Source organism: Bidens hawaiensis, unplaced genomic scaffold (genome assembly GCF_021521415.1).
Source record: "Bidens hawaiensis isolate Kalapana, Puna unplaced genomic scaffold, B.hawaiensis_p1.1 tig00042398_1, whole genome shotgun sequence".
NCBI lineage: Eukaryota > Viridiplantae > Streptophyta > Magnoliopsida > Asterales > Asteraceae > Bidens > Bidens hawaiensis.
This window is the reverse complement of record NW_027497511.1, coordinates 22987-42288: the sequence shown is the minus strand read 5'-3', so window position 1 is coordinate 42288 and position 19302 is coordinate 22987. Positions and strand designations below refer to the sequence as shown.

Sequence of the window (19302 nt, the reverse complement as noted above, 5' to 3'; positions counted from 1 at the left end):
TAGTTGGCCAGGGGTGGCCCCGACCCCCTCCGTTTTTTCGCTCGGTTATGTAAAGTTATCATTTTTCAGCCGACATGTTTTATACATATTGTATATTTACCCGTTTTCGACCGAAATTTTGAGCCCGGCCGCCTTGGTTTTTTGCTCGGTAGTGTAAATTTATCCACTTTTTGCCCGAAAATTTTTATACATAGTGTAAATTTATCCGTTTCCGATCGAAATTTTGAGCCCGGCCTCCTTTTTTCCGCTCGGCAGTGTAAATTTATCCTTTTTCAGTCGAAAATTTTAATACATGGTATAGATTTCCCCCGTTTCCGACCGAAATTTTGAGCCCGCCTCCCTCTAGTCTATGAATTTTTTATACACATTGAGTCTGGCCCCCTCGACGTGTATGTTCAAGCTTCGCCACTGTACTAGTCTTATCACTTGATATAACTTAACTCCATTAAATGCCGTGGAAATCTTGAAAGCAAACTCATCATCAAATGAATTGGTTATGAGTATTGTTATAAAGCAAAAACTCACTAAGGAAGCTAAGGCTCCCTCGACAACGATCCTCCCAGGCCTTGTGGGATCAGTCGTACATGAGTCACTCTTCTACGTCGCTTCCCGAATGAAAAACCATTCCAATCACAAAAATTGAAAGGAAGAGTTCCTGGAGGTTAGAGCTCGATATGGGATCATTAGTTATCATCGACTTGAATGACACCACCACATTTAATTACACATGTTGTCCTTATATTCTATTTCTTTGCATGGTAAATATAAAATTAGAGGACTTGGGGTGTTTGAGAATCCTTATTTTTACTTTCTTATAACTTATGATAAGTTAAAAAAAAATGTTTGAATTTTCATAATAAAAGAAAATATTGATAAGTCACATACTTGTGACTTATGACTTCTTATAAGTTAAGTTAAAAGAAGATAGAAAATAAAGAATCCCAAACAACCCTTTGGTTGTTGCTTGCCATCTTCTCTGCTTCATTTCTTAATAGGCCCTGTGACTAATTTTGTCGAGACTTTTATTTAAATATATTATTTGGGACTTTTATTTAACTATTTGCTTTTATTTAAATAGTTCAACAAATGCATCATTATCTTTTTTAACGATCAATGAATAAAGTTGGATTTCAGTTCTCGGGGTAATTCAAAAGCAAAATACGATCCCATACACCCGCAATTGCAGATGACGCTAGGTAGCCCAAGCCCACCATCTCCTGTTCTAGAGCCCGCCGCCCAAAGCCCCACCACCCGCTATGGTAAACCCAGTTAGGATCGGATTCAAACTTGAGACCTTATGTTCTCCGCCCCAAATCTTCCCTTCCCCTTCAATGTCAATTGAATTAAAGCTCACTAACATAATAAATACATAATAACCAGTATAAACAATTACTAGTTTTAATTTTGACATTTTCTAGTTGAAACTATTTTTAAGCACTGTTTAATCACAAATATACTTTTACTGTATTAATAGAACCCATAGAATGGCAGTTTTCTTGCTAAAATGTAACTAGGGGTGTTCTTCGGGTTTTTTTGTCGGGTTTCGGGTTTTTTGGGTCGGGTTTTTCGGGTTTTTATGAGTGGAAATATAACCCGAAAACCAAACCATTCTAGTTTCGGGTTTTACGGTTTTCGGGTTTATTGGGTCGGGTTAGATCGGGTCGGTTTGATTCGGGTTTCGGGTTAACTGAAGGTTGTAAAAGGCCTGAAATGATTTACAAAAAAGGTGAGTTTTTTTTGTCATCATAGTGTACAATCCCACTTAAATAGTATTATTAAATAACACCTCGTTTAAACAACACCTCGTATATGAACATAGCATTTAACAATAATTTAAATGTAAAAAAACACCAAATCTCAATCCGTAACAAGCAATTGTTAAATAGACAACTCTTTGATTGGAACTTTGAAGTTGCTTGATGAAGAAACAGAGCCGTATGTATATACTATTATTATCTTTGAATTATACTGTAGGTATAAATGTATAAGAGGTAAAGATTCATAACTAGAAAATTTCGGCATTTCAAATCATTACTTTCTCGGGTTAATCGGGTTAACCCGAATTCAGGAAATCCTATCCAAAAACCGACCCGAACTATTGCAATCGGGTTCGGGTTACGTGGTATCTCGGGTTCGGGTTATGCGGTTTGGATGTGTCTTCGGGTCGGGTCTATTCGGGTCGGGTTCAGTTCTCGGGTTCGGGTGAAAATTGACAGGCCTAATTGTAACAGGCGAATAATCTTATTTTAGCTAGTTTCAGCTTAGTTTTATTTGTTCATTTATGTTCAGTTATGTTCGTTTGTTTATGTTCGTGAGCTGTTCGTTTGTACAGTTAACACAAACATGTACATTTTGTTAACGAGCGAGCGCCAACAAGGAAACCCTGTTCGTTTAATTGCTTGTTGTTTAATCGTTTGTTCGCATAAAGTTGAACGGACACGAACATGCTACATTTGATTCATTTACGAGCCTATTAGCGTGTCATTTTGTTTGAAACATGCCGGATAGTTTGACCAGCTAAGGGCATTCTCATCCTACCACTTATCTCTAAACCATAATCACACTAAGCTTACTACATTTTCTCTTTCCATTTCAATTTAATAATACTTTTTATAACTTTATTATTATCTTTACTATTTCTCTCACTCACAAACACTTTTAAAAAATATTAAAAAGTTATATGGAATGAACAATAGATTTTCAAATATACAGAAAAATCACTGCGTTTTTTAAAATCTAAAAACTTTTCACTCACAAACCCTAAATCACTCGTTAATTATAAAAGCACCCATCACATACAATAGAGGGTTGGATGAGAATGTTCTAACACTTTATATCTTTTCTTTTTTATTTTATTAAGTTTTGACTAAAAAAACATTATATACTTTAATAATTTGAATCTTTGTATAAAAACAATTTAGGAGGTAGACATGTACAATTATATGAAATATGGTCATTTAAGTTAACCAATTACTAACTGGTCTGTACCCGTAACCAGTGTTTCAAAAATTTAGACTAGGCACCGATTAATCGCTAGTCCCCACTTCACTGGTTAATTATGGGTCAGTCGGATAATTAATCGGTCAATGGTCAAATCTGGCTAAAATGACGAGTTCCAGTGAGTTTCTGGCCAAAATTAGCGGTTTCCGATGAGATTTCGAGCAAAATCAGCGGTTTCCGACCATATTACAGCAAAAACCAGCGGTTTCCAGCGAGATTCCGGCCAAAATATGTTTGTGTATGTATAAAACTGAAAATTACATATAAAAATGTGTGTGTATATATAAAACTGAAAATTATACGTTAAAGTCTGATACAATTAATGCTAACTAATCTCGATTAATGCTGATTAATCACTAATTTATACCCACCGCCTGACTAACAACTAGCGATTTTTACAATACTACATGTAGCCTCATTGCCATAATCATCATATCATATAAAACTCCACAATATAAACAAACCTCGGTATGAAAACAAATTATTAATTTGTGGACATTGAGAATTTAACAAAAAATAGATAAAAAAATGATAAATATAAAGTTAGGTATAGATACAATTTCTTTAAAAGTTAAATAAAATGTATTAGGGGGTTGGTGTCGTTCCTCTCCCACCATCAAGTCGCAACCTTACCGATGGAGGAGTGGTGTTACCACTCCTACCTCTCAAAATTCACCCTACTTGTCTCGCTCTCTCACTCACGTCATCATTTGGGTAGCGCTTTCCCCTCCATTGTTCCCCGCTCATTATCTTCATCACCACATCAGCTCCACCCATTTTCATCCTCGCACACTCTATCCTACAATAGCAATAAATAAATAAATTTAAAAAGAAAAAAAAAACCTACCATACATCATAAACGTGTGAAATTCAGTTGCGTTTGGTTATTTTTAAACAAGCATGTTCATTCGATAATAATAAGGTTTTCAAAAGACAAAAAAACTCACCAAACTTCTAATGAGAGAACGAACGTTAATATAATCCACCAAACCTTCAAATAACTCGCTATTGTATTAAAATTTTAAAATCCATATTTGAAATTGTGACATCTCACATCTGTTGGGAAGGAGAACTATGTCTTCTTTATAAGGAGGTGGATGCATTCCCCATCATAACGCGTTTTGGGCGCTTAATGGTAGTGGATGACGGGAGAATTTCACAGTTAAGCGTGCTCAGGTGGGAGAAGTATGAGGATGGGTGACCACCTGGGTAACCAAAAACAAATCCGTGAGGCGATGGTGGTACGTCCCAGCCAAAGCGGACAATATTATGGTGCGGTGATAGCTGGGTTGTTACAGATGGTATCAGAGCCAGGGCCGGACCGGTGGTGCCAGGTCCCGCGAGGACGCTGGACCCCTAAGGGGGGTGGATTGTGACATCCCACATCGGTTGGGAAGGAGAACTAAGCCTTCTTTATAAGGAGGTGGATACCTTCCCTCATCATAACGCTTTTTGGGCGCTTAATGGTAGTGGATGACAGGAGAATTCCACAGTTAAGCGTGCTCAGGTGGGAGAAGTATGAGGATGGGTGACCACCTGGGCAACCAAAAACAAATCCGTGAGGCGATGGTGGTACGTCCCGGTCAAAGCGGACAATATTATGGTGCGGTGGTAGCTGGGCACCATAATATTATAACCCAGCTACCACCGCACCATAATATTGTTCGCTTTGACCGGGACGTACCACCATCGCCTCACGGGCTGTAACAACCCAGCTAACACCGCACCATAATATTGTCCGCTTTGGCCGGGACGTACCACCATCGCCTCACGGATTTGTTTTTGGTTGCCCAGGTGGTCACCCAAAAGCAAATCCGTGAGGCGATGGTGGTACGTCCCGGCCAAAGCGGACAATATTATGATGCGGTGGTAGCTGGGTTGTTACAAGTGGTATCAAAGCCAGGGCCGGACCGGTGGTGTCAGCGAGGACGCTGGACCCCTGACGGGGGTGGATTGTGACATCCCACATCGGTTGGAAAGGAGAACTAAGCCTTCTTTATAAGGAGGTGGATACCTTCCCCATCATAACGCGTTTTGAGCGCTTAATGGTAGTGGATGACAGGAGAATTCCACAGTTAAGCGTGCTCAGGTGGGAGAGGTATGAGGATGGGTGACCACCTGGGCAACAAAAAGCAAATCCGTGAGGCGATGGTGGTACGTCCCGGCCAAAGCGGACAATATTATGGTGCGGTGGTAGCTGGGTTGTTACAGATGGTATCAGAGTCAGGGCCGGACCGGTGGGGCCAGGTCCCGCGAGGACGCTTGTCACACCCTCAAAATCCACTAACGGAGTTTTACCGTCAGAGGGTGTGAACTAACAGGATCGGAATCATTAGTTATAATCAAACCATAAAAACAAAGTTTTCAAACCACGAAAACGTTTACGAGTAATTAAATGCGGAAGTGTAAAAACCATGAAATAAATGTTGCGTCACGCAGGACGACTTAAACCATATGATAACAGTTTTAAAAATAGTTTGCATAACAAAAGCGTTTCAAGCAATGCATGATCCTATACCGCGCGCCCGCCTCGGCTACCTGAGAATAACATACTAAAAGTGTCAACACGAGGTTGGTGAGTTCACAAGTTTATATAAAATAAAGCGTTTAGCGTTTTGCGTTCAGCGTTTTGCGTTCAGCGTTTTGCGTTACCAGATAGTGTTAAATCAATTATATATCGATAGGTAGCTAGCCTATACAACAAGTATTACTAAGTGTTCGACACCGAAGCTGACTGTTTATCAAGTGCCTTGCCACCAGGTCATCCAGACCATGGTAATGTGTTAGCCAAAATTACACCCGCTCGACCTCCAGTCGAGTTTAGCGTTGGGTGGGGTTTGTCAAACCCAGTAGTACTACTCAACAGTGACTCGCTATTATCCAAATATTAAACGGTTCGATGTTATGAAGGACTTTAGTTGGTTCGTTTGCCACTTAGCCTTTACAAGTGATATATAACTAATAACAAAATCTAAAACGTTTTGGAGTATGTTATCTCCCCCAAGTAAAAAGCGTTTAAAAGAGTAAAAGGGGAACGTGAAACTCACTGTTTGCGAAGAATTCCCAAATTAAATCACCAAAGGATGCGCGTCACAGAAAAACTCTCTCTAGCGTTCTAAAACAATAAAGAGATTTTTCTAAGTGTCGGAACTATTATCGAGTCTCTAGACTCGGCACATAATACCTATGCACACAATATGTTTCGTGTTTCGTTTGTGAATCGTGTGTGACTTAACAAGTACAATTGTGATACGATACATGTGTGAACCATTATTTACGTGTCATGTATTAATAATGTACATCACTAGCAACTATTCCCCGCAGGGGCAATTTGGTCAAAACACCACAATTATATAGCAAGTATTCCCCGCAGGGGCAATTTGGTCAAAACATAACAATTAACTAGCAATTATCATGTTTCATGCATTTTCACAAAATTCAGCAGCTAGTTTCACCGAGACAGAAATTCTACTTGAAAGATTGTACTATTCCACCGATCATAGCATCTCAATTAATTTACCAAAAATCATCACAAAAGAATGCATGTATTAGGTTTCCAGAACATATTTTGTTTTAATTTTATTCCACATAGGTTTCTCACAATGATCAAAACATTACAGCAAACTCATAACAGTCAAATTAATGCGCAACAGAATGTTATTTGAAATTACCGTTAAATGAAAAATCCAACAAATGCAAGACCAATTGGGTTAGGTTCTTAACTCAACAAGTTAACTTCCAGAAGTGGAACCAACCCATTTGGCCTTGTAGTTCATGAGATATAATATTTACAAAACAACCTAACAGCAGGTCTAACAACTCAGCTTTGCACAACGTTTTTGTAAAATCATAAAGGTTAACTTTTACACATCCAAAAATTGCAAATTTATATTTTTTAGAAACTAGACTCAACCTAGTTTACTGTAGTATCAATAATCTCAACCAATTTTCACATTTACACCCCGATACAGTCAATTGAACATCAACAACACAATCTGTCCAGAAACTGTTTGCATCCAAACTCAACATATTAACCATCTATAGACCACAATCCACTCATATGACATTCTAGACACCATAATCACTATCCATGCATATCAATTACACATTACATACATGATTAGGGTTTTGCTTGAACTAAAATCAAAGACACAAACAATTAACATGCAATAACACCAATACTAGCTATCAATTCAACAATCAATACATCTTTCAATCAAAGCAAGACACATGAACACAATCACATATAAAAATCGGACCTAGGGTTTATAATTAACCCATTAAAAATCGAAATTAAGCATAAAGGATGCATAGGATAGTTGTTTATACCTTCCTAGCACCTTAATCTTCAATCAAACTTGAACAATCTTGATTGTATGTGTGTGTATGTAGGTCGACGGCTGCCAAAGGGATGAGAGGGAGGGCCGATCGGTTTTGGGAGGAGAGAAAGAGTGTTAGGGTTTTTGGTTTATGTTATTATTTATAATAACATGTTACACTTTAGTCCCTCAACTTCCAAATGTTACTTTTCTAGCTTAAATAACTAGTTCTAGCACATTAAGTTAACGTTTATACAATGTTATCACATAACACATAATTATCACATAATTATTGTTTTGACGTTTTTCGTTTATTCACCAATTGTTTGCGTCAACTCGTTTGCGTTTCGGTGCAAATTCCCGAAAGACTACACATGTAGTAATTGTCAAGCGTCATTTAAACCCTAGTTTAAATGTAGTGAGGTGTGCGTTATAGATTCAATGATCTTAAGTTTGAATTGACAGAGTTGAGTTAACGGAGTTAACCTGAAATTGACGATTGTCACAACGCTGGACCCCTAAGAGGGGTGGATTGTGACATCCCACATCGGTTGGGAAGGAGAACTAAGCCTTCTTTATAAGGAGGTGGATATCTTCCCCCATCATAACGCTTTTTGGGCGCTTAACGGTAGTGGATGACAGGAGAATTCCACAGTTAAGCGTGCTCAGGTGGGAGAAGTATGAGGATGGGTGACCACCTGGGCAACCAAAAACAAATCCGTGAGGCGATGATGGTACGTCCCGGCCAAAGTGGACAATATTATGATGCGGTGGTAGCTGAGTTGTTACATAAATTCACATACAACTACCAAAATATTTTGTATAGTCATATATTAACTAAACACGTTTTGAAATTTCAAATATATGACCAATCAAGAGACTTTATTTATAGCGTAGCTAAGCCTTAGGTTTTTATCAGCCCATTTTTTTCATAGATAATAAAAACTAATCACCAAACTTCTAATGAGTCACCAAACCTTCAAGCCACCATCGAATAAAAACATGATCTTAATTATTGCCAAGACATTGAGTTTCTATAAAACCCTGATCTTCCTTGCACGTACCACCATCGTACGCTCCAAGCATTCGTCCTTGATGACCTCCTTGTGAACAAGTGGTGAGTTTTGCCCTTACGTTATTCAAATATTTAAAATGTAAGTCTAATTCTTATCGTTTAATGATTGATGCCATCCCGTTAAAAATAATATTCAATTTTGTTTATCTTTAGTTATTTTTTTATGATTTTAGTGACTTGACATTGTTTAGCCTATGTTGATAATGTATTTCGAGTGAACGCTTTACGATAATTTTGTTGTTTGATTTTATGATACATTTAATCGTAAAGAACATAAATAAACCAATTCAACTTTACTCTCCAATCTCTCGTGTCTGCATCTCTAGATCCATATCTCCTTCTATCAAGTGTTCTTATTCCTTGTAATCATCAGTAATCAAATAATAAGTGAATTCAAATTACTAGTTATCATCTCATCTTTGTTGTCTTTTATCAATTTGCAACCACAATGAGTCTGGTTTGTGACGAGTTTAGGTCCCAACCCCCTTCGCTATGCTCGATTATAAGTTTGTTCCATATCCGGTCCAAAACCCCTTGGCTATATATTGGATAATTACACCCATCATATATCACTCATTTAGGGATACGTTTGTAGCATTTATATGAAGATTTAAAACCAAATTGATTTAGCAACACTAATCATATCTAGAGATGACAATGGTTTGGGTTTGGGATAGGTTTAGGGTTTAGATATTCTTAAATCCATTCTTGATTACTAAAGCTCATCGAGTATTTATCAGGTAATTACTCATCGTGTTTCATGGTTTTGTTAAAATACCTATTGGTATACTCAGCCAAAACCCGTCAGGTTTCAATCAAGTTTTAATAAAATATAACCAACCAATTATAAATAATTATTACTATAAAATTAAAACGTCTTAATTAATTGTCATGATAACTTTCGACAAACAAGTTTTTCTCTAGTATCCAAAAAAAACAAAACAATTCAATCAAAATAAAAAGTAACATGCTACCAACTAAAAAAATTTATGTCGGGTACATCAAGTATATAATCGGGTAAATGAGTTAGTGTTATCAGATAATTGGTTATTAGGGATGACAATGGGTCGGGTTTAGGTATTCCCAAACCCATACTTGGTTATAAAAGTTCATCCCAAACCGTCCCAAACCCGTCGGGTTTTAATCGGTTAATTACCCGTCGGGTTTCTGGTTTCCAATGGGTTTTGTCAAAAGACATGTTGGGTATACTCGGCCTAAAACCCATCGGGTTTCTATCGGGTTTTGACGAAATATAACTAATCAATCACAAATAATGATTACCATAAAAATAAAATGTCTCAAATAATTGTTATAAACAAGTTTCAACAGATAATATATTTAAAATATTTAGAGTGCACTATGTATAATCATAAAAAAAGTTATGTCGGATACATCGGGTATATAATCGGGCAAATGAGTTAATGTTATCGGGTAATCGGGTCGGATAATCGGGTATATTACGAATCCCAAACCCGTCCCAAACCCACAAAAATTTTCAATATTAATCCAAAACCCTAATGGGTCAGGTATTACCCACCCCAATTATGTCGAGTTTCAGATTTTCCCATCGAGTTCGAGTTTCGTTGTCATCCTATCGGCTATGTTACAAATCCTATACCTATACCATTCTCAAACACACGGAAATTTTAAATACTAATCCCGAATTTTCACGTGTCGAATTTCAGGTTTCGGGTTTCAATGTAATCTCTAATCATATTAGAGGTACAAATAGTCATTTTGAAAACAATATAATAATAATAATAATAATAATAATAATAATAAAACCTTAATCATGATCGTCAATTAAGTCAGCCGCTGAATGAAACACAAACACAGGATCTTATAAAAACCCTGATTTTTTGTTCTTCCTTTGCACACATCGCCTACCAATATTATTATTATTCATCAATCAATCTCCGCCGTACACCACTCACCGGAATCTTCAACCCGTTGACTGAACCCACGATCTTAATTATTCAAATCGCCTACCAGTCTTCTTCATTTGTTCGGTAATCACATAATACCATTTCTTGTTTAATTCTTCATTTTTTATTATGCTTGATTTGTTTTTAATTTGCGGGTTTGGATCAAATATAAATTAAATTAACAGGTGCTATCTGTGCTAATCAAATAGTGTAAGTATATGTACTACTTGATGTTAGCACGTTAATTTAATTTAATTTGTACTTTAACTTTTCCCCTTAATTTGCTGCAACTTGTTATTAAGTTTAAAGTACCATAGACCTAAAATGTTGATTTTTAACCAATTAGTCATTGTAAAATCTTGAGGTGTGAGTGACCCGTTTGGTTTGGGTCGGTTTTGGGCTAAAACCAAAGCTTCGCTTTTTAATGAAGAAACACTAACCGGACCCCGGACAGATTACTGGTAACCTGGGGGTTGGATAGCTGTTTCCCACGAGGGGTTAGACCCTTGGAAGATGGTTCTTCTGATAACCTGCAAAACAGACACCGTGAGCTCGTCACTGAGAAGGGGGGGGTTCCTCCTTGTGACCACCCTCCGGCGTGAGAATCAGACTAGATTGCTCTTTAAATATAAAAGTATATTAAGAGATTGCTAGAGCAGATATCAGGTATAATATGATGATAATGTGATAAGATATGATAAGATGAGATGGTCATACCATTTGGGGTATTTATAGCCGAAGGTAGGTTTCCAAGGAGGTATGGCCGGCTGCTACAGTGTTCCTGTTCATCAACAGTAGCCTACGCACGTTCCCTGCTGGTAGTTGGTGGGTAGGCAGCGGCTGATAGTGACCAGGCCTGCTGTGTACTATTCCCTTTCCACCAACTGCCGGCTACGCACGTGGTATGACAGTAGTTGGTGAGTAGGCAGCGGCTAATAGTGATACAGTACAGGAGCATGCTGCTCGCCATACTGTATCAGTGAGCTGTCGTATCTCTGATCAGATCTTTCGCCCATACCTCGTCAGGTACAGTAAAAGATCCTTCAGTATACGGACTGGCTTATTTGGGCGGGAGTATTCCCCCTCCCGCCTCTGTGCGGGATTGCTCCCGGCTTGGCTCATTCCTTCAGGTGACACTGAATGATCGAGAGCTAAGTGCCTTGTGCGTGTAGCCATGCTGCGCGGGTGGCCTTCCCTAATGGCTTGTATCCGAGGCTGCGGGGACAGGCGGAGTCCTTCACCATTGGGAGGCATTTCCTGCGGGACCAGCTTGCGTACTGCGCGTAAGGACGTCACGTCTCTGAGCATGGTTGGTTCTGCTGATCCAGTTGGTCTCTGCGCAGACTTCCCTGTTTAAGGTGAGTCTTGCGGGTCCAACTGGGCTCTGCTGGGACCTACCTCTTCAGTTTGGTATGGGTTTTTTCATTTGAGCTTCAAATTTTCTGTTTTTTCGGTTTGGGTTCAGTTTCGGTTTTTTCATTTGAGCTTCAAAATTTCGGTTTTTTCGGTTTGGGTTCGGTTTTGGTTTTTTCATTTGAGCTTCAAAATTTCGGTTTTTTTGGTTTGGGTTCGGTTTCGGTTTTTTCATTTGAGCTTCAAATTTCGGTTTTTTCGGTTTGGGTTCGGTTTTGGTTTTTTCATTTGAGCTTCAAAATGTCGGTTTTTTCGGTTTGGGTTCGGTTTCTGTTTTTTCATTGGAGCTTCAAAATTTCGGTCCGAGAAAATTTTTTTGTCTAAAAATAATGAATTTGGACCTAATAGATTTCTATACATTTGAGTTCAGATATTTATTAAATTCTTAAAAATTACTAAACATTGAAAAATGAAAATTTATGAATTCGGTTCGGTTTTTCCAAAGCCAAACTGTAAGTTCGGTAGCCAAACTGCTGGTTTTTTCGGTGTTGGATCAGTTTTTCCGGTTTAATGCACACTCGTAATGAAATCCCAATTAGATCTTAATGTTTGATTCTTGATCACCTCAATTTAAATGGCTTTTCTTGATTTATTATTATTATTATTATTATTATTATTATTATTATTAATTTATTATGTAAACCAACAGGTCTATTAGGCTAAAGGTTGGAACTTTAGTATGGATATTAAACAAAGAAATCAAATATACAATAATCTTGGTACTTTTGCAAGAAAATGTATTTATAGCATCCTTTCAGTATCCACATTACCGAATCACATCGCGTTCATAATGGACGGAAACCGACGATACTCAAAGCAAAACAATTTGGTAGACGGTGAAGGACACAAGTTCGGATATTCATCGTTAATGTCAATGCTTAGATACTGCTACGAGTTAGGTGTGAAATATGTGACGGTTTATGCTTTCAGTATCGAAAACTTTAAACGAAGCCCGGAAGAAGTGCAGTCGTTAATGGACTTAATGGAGGAAAAGATTGAAGGGTTGATAAAAGAAGAGAGTTTAGTTAACCAATATGGCGTTCGGGTTCATTTTATAGGAAACCTTAAACTGTTGAATAAACCGGTCCGGTTAGCTGCCGAACGGGCTATGAACGCGACTGCTAAAAACTCAAAAGCTGTTTTATCGATCTGTATTGCGTATACTTCGACTGATGAGATTTTGCATTCGGTTCAAGAATCTTGTGACGAAAAATGGGATGAAGTTTTTTCGGACGGTGGAAAACATGAAAAGAGTGTGATTAATGTTTCGGATATTGAGCGGAATATGTACATGGCGGTTGCACCGGATCCTGATATTATTATTCGTACGTCTGGTGAGACGCGTTTGAGTAATTTTCTTTTGTGGCAAAGTGGTAACTGTTTATTGTATTCGGCGTCTGTTTTGTGGCCCGAAATTGGTTTTCGACATCTGGTTTGGGCGATTTTGGACTTTCAACATAAGTTGTATTATTTAAATAAATTGAAGCAGACATGAAGTGAAATCTAGGATTCATAGGTGTGGATGTTTCTTAACTTCTATATCATGTTGTATTCTAGTTAAGATTGTGTTCAAGGTCATATGCTTGCTGTATTATCATTCAGTTATAATGTGGATTCAGTTATTTATAGTTTCAGATACTTTGCTGGATGTGTAGTTGCAGTGTCTATTGTTCTCATTTTTCTTGATTTAAGTGTTAACATTGATTGTTCGCGCGCGCGCGCGGGGGGGGGGGGGGGTGTTTCGGGAGTAATTTTCTATTTTCGTCCCTAAAGATTCATTTACGTTGCAATTTTCATCCATATGGTTTCATTTTCATTCCGATTGCCGTCCCTATATTTGTTAAAATCTGCTATTTCAGTCCAAAATATGTTAATGCAAAGGACGAAAATTGCAATGAAAATGAATTCAAACCTTTTGAACGAAAAAAACAAATTTTAAAAAATTTAAACCAAAATAACAAATTTGAACAAAACACGGTTCACTCTAGCACAAAATATCTTCAAGCAAGTAAAAGTCAGTCGTCCCACACGTACACATTTGCAACCATGTGGAGAATGTATATTATGTAACTTGTGCTTTCAACTTCTGAAATCTCTCAACAGAAATCAGTTACTTATCAAATCATATGAACAAAAATTTGTTAGTTGTTACTTATCTAATCATAACAAAGGTAATTGCTCCAACTATATATTTTTATAAAAAGTATATATACAATAATATTGAACACATAACAAAATTACCCAAAATATAGTTAACAAATATAACACATAATTAAAACCACCATTAGCCTCCTTCTCAGCCAGTTCATCCACAACCTCACCATCTTCTGTATCATGCATAACCACCCGAATATACTCGCCGGAATAATCCTCTTCCACACTTTCCACCTTACCATACACATGCACCACCGTGCTCTCCACCACATATTGCGAAATCATCAACGACGAATGCAAACATATGGTTCCAAATTGCATGATCAAGATCCAATTTGTTTTTGTCCCCAAACTTTGAGAAACCGACAGGTATGACAACGCTGGGACGATTTTGAATCCTGTTCTAAACACTATGGAAAATGAGTGTAGTAGTACTTTAGTCATTGATGTTTGTTCACATATTACTATAGTGAGTTCTAAAACATATGAAAGAACTAAGTATACAAAGATTGAAAGGAAGAACAAACCGAAAGGGAATGTTAACACGGATTTAATAGCTTCGGTGACGATGATTAAGGAGAAGGTGACTATAAGCAAAAGGGTTATTAGTTTTATTGATTGGATGATGAGTGTGTAAAGAAGATGCATGTTTGCATGCATGAGGGATTTTAAAGTGGAGGCAAAGGTGAGAGGCTTATGGTGGATTGCATGGGTTGTGCTACTTGTGATTAAAGCGATGGCGATGATCGTTGGAAGGGTTATGAAGTAAGTGAATGTGAGGATTGAAATTAGGGTTTTGAAGGTGAGTAGGTTTTGGGAAGATTTTATTATTGTTTTGATGAGGTTGAGGTTATTGGTGTTGGAGGAGGCGATGTAGAGTTGAATCATCGCGGTGGTGGAGATGGTGATGGGGAGGAAGAGGAGGGAGAGGAGGATGAAATGGAGAGAGTTGGTGTTGAGGATTGTGTTTGTAATTAGTTGGTGGTGGTTTAGGGTACTTGGTTGGGTGGTGGAGGAAGACATTGTTGAATGTTTAGTTTTGTTAATTTGTATGGAGAGTTGAAGTTATATAGGCTTCATTGGTGGAGTACTCTTGAATGTCCATAAACTACAATTATTCAAATGAAGTAAATATTAATAGTAATGAGCGAAGACGTACACCTCGTTGTCACTGAACCAGAAGACCAATTGCTCTATGCATGTCAATTGATTTGATGAGATAAAAGAAAGTTAATAATTAATAAGTTGTATCCGATGAATAAGAAAATAGTAGTTTTGTTTTTTTATTAAAGTTTAAAAATCCACTTCAAATTAACTATTCAAAAATAATCTTTTTTTTTATTCTAACAAGATAATAGATCCCAAACAGCCTAAGTTACCAAACACTTAAACAAAAACCAAAGTTATAAAGTAAACTTTTGGATCCAAAAAGTAAATGTATAACAATCCTTTGCTCTATTTGTTACCTACAAAAACATGCACCTTGAATCTAATATATAGTGAGTTTGGGGCGACTAGGAAGAAAAAACACTTTGAATTTACAGCAAATTTGTGTTACATATAGTCATATATGCGTTAACAATTTTACTTTGATTCTGACTTTGGATTATTTAATATCATTGATGTGCGGATTAATTTTTTAAGTGGACACATTTAGATGTCAACGATCCATTAAGTCTATGTTAAATTGATATTGACTAAAATCTATACGTTTGATACCGATTTTAGATGGCTCAAAATGCAAATGATCCAATATTCATATTTCTTTCTTAGCGTTAACTTTGGATTACTTCGTATTTGCCATGCTAATAATTTGTATTTATTTTTCTAGGTGCACACATTTAGATGTCAACGACTAGTTATGGCTATTTTTAATCAAAATGCATAAATTGATTAAGATCAATTAAGGCTATATTCAATTAAGATTGACTATTATAGTAATATCTAAAAAAAATAAATAAAATAAAAAAAATGAAACGGCAATTTATGAACACAAACCAAAAACGCCCCGCAAAATAGCAAATACTTCGGGCGAGTGTTAACGGGCGTTGGCCTTAGGTGAGGGTTTTTTCTGGATTGAAAGACAAGTGTATCCCGTATGATGAATTTAGCTACTAGCCAATTTAGAGGATTCGTTGGTCGTTAAAAAAATATAGCAAATATTGGAACTCGATGCCGAAACAAACCAAGGCTATTTACATGATATTATGTACTAACAAAAAAAACAACAAAATTACATATTACCACCAGACTTGGACCTATACCGCATCCGAAATAAAACCACTAGACTTGGAGTTGGACTTATACCGCATCCGAAATAAAAATCCTTGTTGATAAATTGAACAACTTTAGTGTAAGAGAAACCGAGATTGCTATAGATAGCATTACTTATTTTCTTCCACAAATTCCAAAGAGTCAGTAAAACAACAAGAATTGTGTTCTTTTTTACTTTATAACCACCTTGATTTAATCCACACTCCAACATTTGTCTAGGTGAAACGATGTTTATATGGACGGACTGGAAGGTTTAACCATAAACAAACCTATCACAATATAGACTTTGCAAACATACATGAAATCAATAAAGGTTCGTTATCTCCTGCAAATAACCATCAAAATGGTTAGGGCTTCATTAGAAGGGATTTTATCAAACTCGGCACGCGAAACTAATATCCGACGGGTAATTACCAGACAACTATCTGATGCATGTTGAGTAGGATATGAGACACAATTTTACAATTGGGTATACAGCTGATTACCTTTACCCGAATTTGGCCCATTATCATCCCTAAAAATAGGTGACATCAACTTCTTTTCCAGTTCTCTTAAATGAATTTTGAAAACGAAAATCCATTGTTTATTGCTATAAATCATTTGAATTTCAATAATTCGTAAAAGCAGTCATTTTTTAAGATGTGATATACAAGGCTAGTCCGACCCATTATACCAAGCCCACACTCTAGGCCATATTTGTTAAAAGAAATTATATATACTTTATATATAAATTTAAATTAAAACAAAATGTTACAAAGTAACTTTCTAACACAATGTAAAAAGTGTTAATACGTGAAACCAAATGTTATGGGTTTAAATCCTGAGTGTGACATTCTTTTTTCTTTAAAAAACACACAAAATGCATATAATTTTATATTTGTAAGCACCCAGAGAGACGGCGCTGGTAACATATTCTTTTAGCATTAGCATTGAGAGTAATAAAGTATGCTTGTAGTCAGATGCTATACGACATCATGGTTGCACTTTCACTTTACGTCGCATATAACTTTTTGTTTCATCAAAGCATTTTAAGTTTCCTTTGTACGCTAATCAAATATCACATCACTTTTTCATAAGGCTTTTTAAACGTGTCGTCTTTGTATTTGGTGGGTCGAAATGACATGAATTTGTAAGGGGTCAAGGACCTAGACCATGGAGGTTCCAAGAGGGCAACACTTTGGCGGAGTCATGGAGTTGGCTTTTAGTGGGGTCCAAGGGGCAACACCATGGCTCGGGTAGTTGGAAACACAACAGATTAGTGTGGATGAAGAAAATTTGCAAGGAATTGATCTCCAAAAGTAACTGGAATTAGTAACAACTTTGTATTAACCATCGATAGTAAATGAACATAAGTAAGATCAACAACTATATTAATACCAATGAACAAGTGTTTACGAGCAACAAAGTTACTACCAATGAGGACCCTACTTGGTGATACCTGTCAAAACGTTTATATTTGCTTTCTATTGCACTCTATTACAAAACGTTGCAACGTTTTACCCAAATCGTTCTAATGACTTAATCCTTATATCAATGAATCGTATGATCTAGTTTCCGTATTGATTTTCACAACTTGAATTTTCGTTTTTTGAAACACATAATCTATCATATCTACTATTGATTTCATGTACCAGAATATTACATTAATATTAAAAATACAAAAATAACAATGTGTATCGGGTATTCGGGTTAACCTATAATAACATTTTATTTATATTTTAATCCTACTAATACTCTAAAACTCTAATAATACATACTTTTATTTACAATAAATAAAAAAAACAACTACATTTTTATGCCAAATTCCATTAAAATATTTTCCGAATTTTCTCATTGAACACATTATGTACTTCTCTTGTGGAATTTAAATGTCCTATTCCTATTCAATCTGATCTATTTATTTTATCTATATTTGGATATAACTTGATGATAAATAAATACATTATCCTACAACACACCCAAAAATATTCTTTGCTTTGATAGTCATCAAAATACTATCTTCTAATAACAAGAGATACGATATAGTGATATACCAAATGGCTCTCACAAATGACAAGTGGATGTGTTGTGAACCAATCATCATTCTAGAATCCGCAGTCCAGATAATTTCAATATGGGCTTAATAATTCTGAATATGGGTTAAATCAGCCCAGGCCCATTGTATTTGTGAACTATTTATAATTATTTAATGTTACAAAGTTAACTAGTGAGGTTTGAGCCGTGTGCAGTGGCGGAAACATAGGGGGATTTGGTCGGTATTAGTTTTGATCGTTATGGTTCAGTACTAGCATAGTAAAAAGAAAACCTAAATATAATCGTCACGTTATTGGTTCGTTGGTCTTTTAGTTACAATGGATTTTAAAAATAAAAAAGGAAAAGAGTTTAAGGCAAATTAGAAATAAAAAATGACAAAAGACATCCTAGAGAAAAAAAAAGGAAGAGATCTACATAAAATTGGGATTTTTTTATTCTTTCTTATCATGTATTTTTAAGAATAAGAGGGTTCTACCATCTGATGGTAGATTAATAAATTGTTGTGCGGAACTGGATTTACACAACAAAAATACAAATGGAACTAGGCCGGAAAGTTTGGTTGAACCCACAAACCCGTATGACTCAGATAAAAAAGTGTCACCTCAACCACCGCATTACTCGTAAATAGGATGATTAATATAGTTAACAAACATAAACACCATGTTGCAATTATTTTAATTAAAATATTTATAATATTTATAAAATCAAATTGTTTAAATATTTTTATAATAAAAGGTTAACACTAACTCTCTTTTAAAATCTAGTAGATTTAAAAAAGAAAAAATCCATTAGTTGAATTACTATTAATCATTTGCATTCAATAATTTAACGTTGACAAGTTATATGTTTCACGAGTGTATACTTTATATTTTATTATATCCATAATTTTTTTTTAACAACCAACTAAGTAACGCCGGGTACTCCGTACGTGGCCCCCATTGGCTAAAGGTAGCCCGAGCCGGCCACTAGTCCGGACAGACGGAGCCCCTAGCGGTCCACCTATTGAGGGATTCACCGGATAAAACCTGACACCCACGCCCGCCAAACGGCACGACAACAAGGAGCCGGTAAAACCGGGTGAGATCAGGACTCGAACCCTGGCAAACCA

At 36.5% G+C, this 19302-nt stretch overlaps 1 pseudogene across 1 annotated transcript; it reads left to right on the top strand.

The window, feature by feature from the left end:
* Positions 1-10257: 10257 nt before the first annotated feature.
* On the top strand, positions 10258-13386 carry LOC143593611 (dehydrodolichyl diphosphate synthase CPT3 pseudogene; annotated as a pseudogene). The gene is made up of 2 exons (XR_013146141.1): positions 10258-10403; positions 12382-13386. The product of XR_013146141.1 is annotated as a dehydrodolichyl diphosphate synthase CPT3 pseudogene (transcript).
* Positions 13387-19302: the final 5916 nt, after the last annotated feature.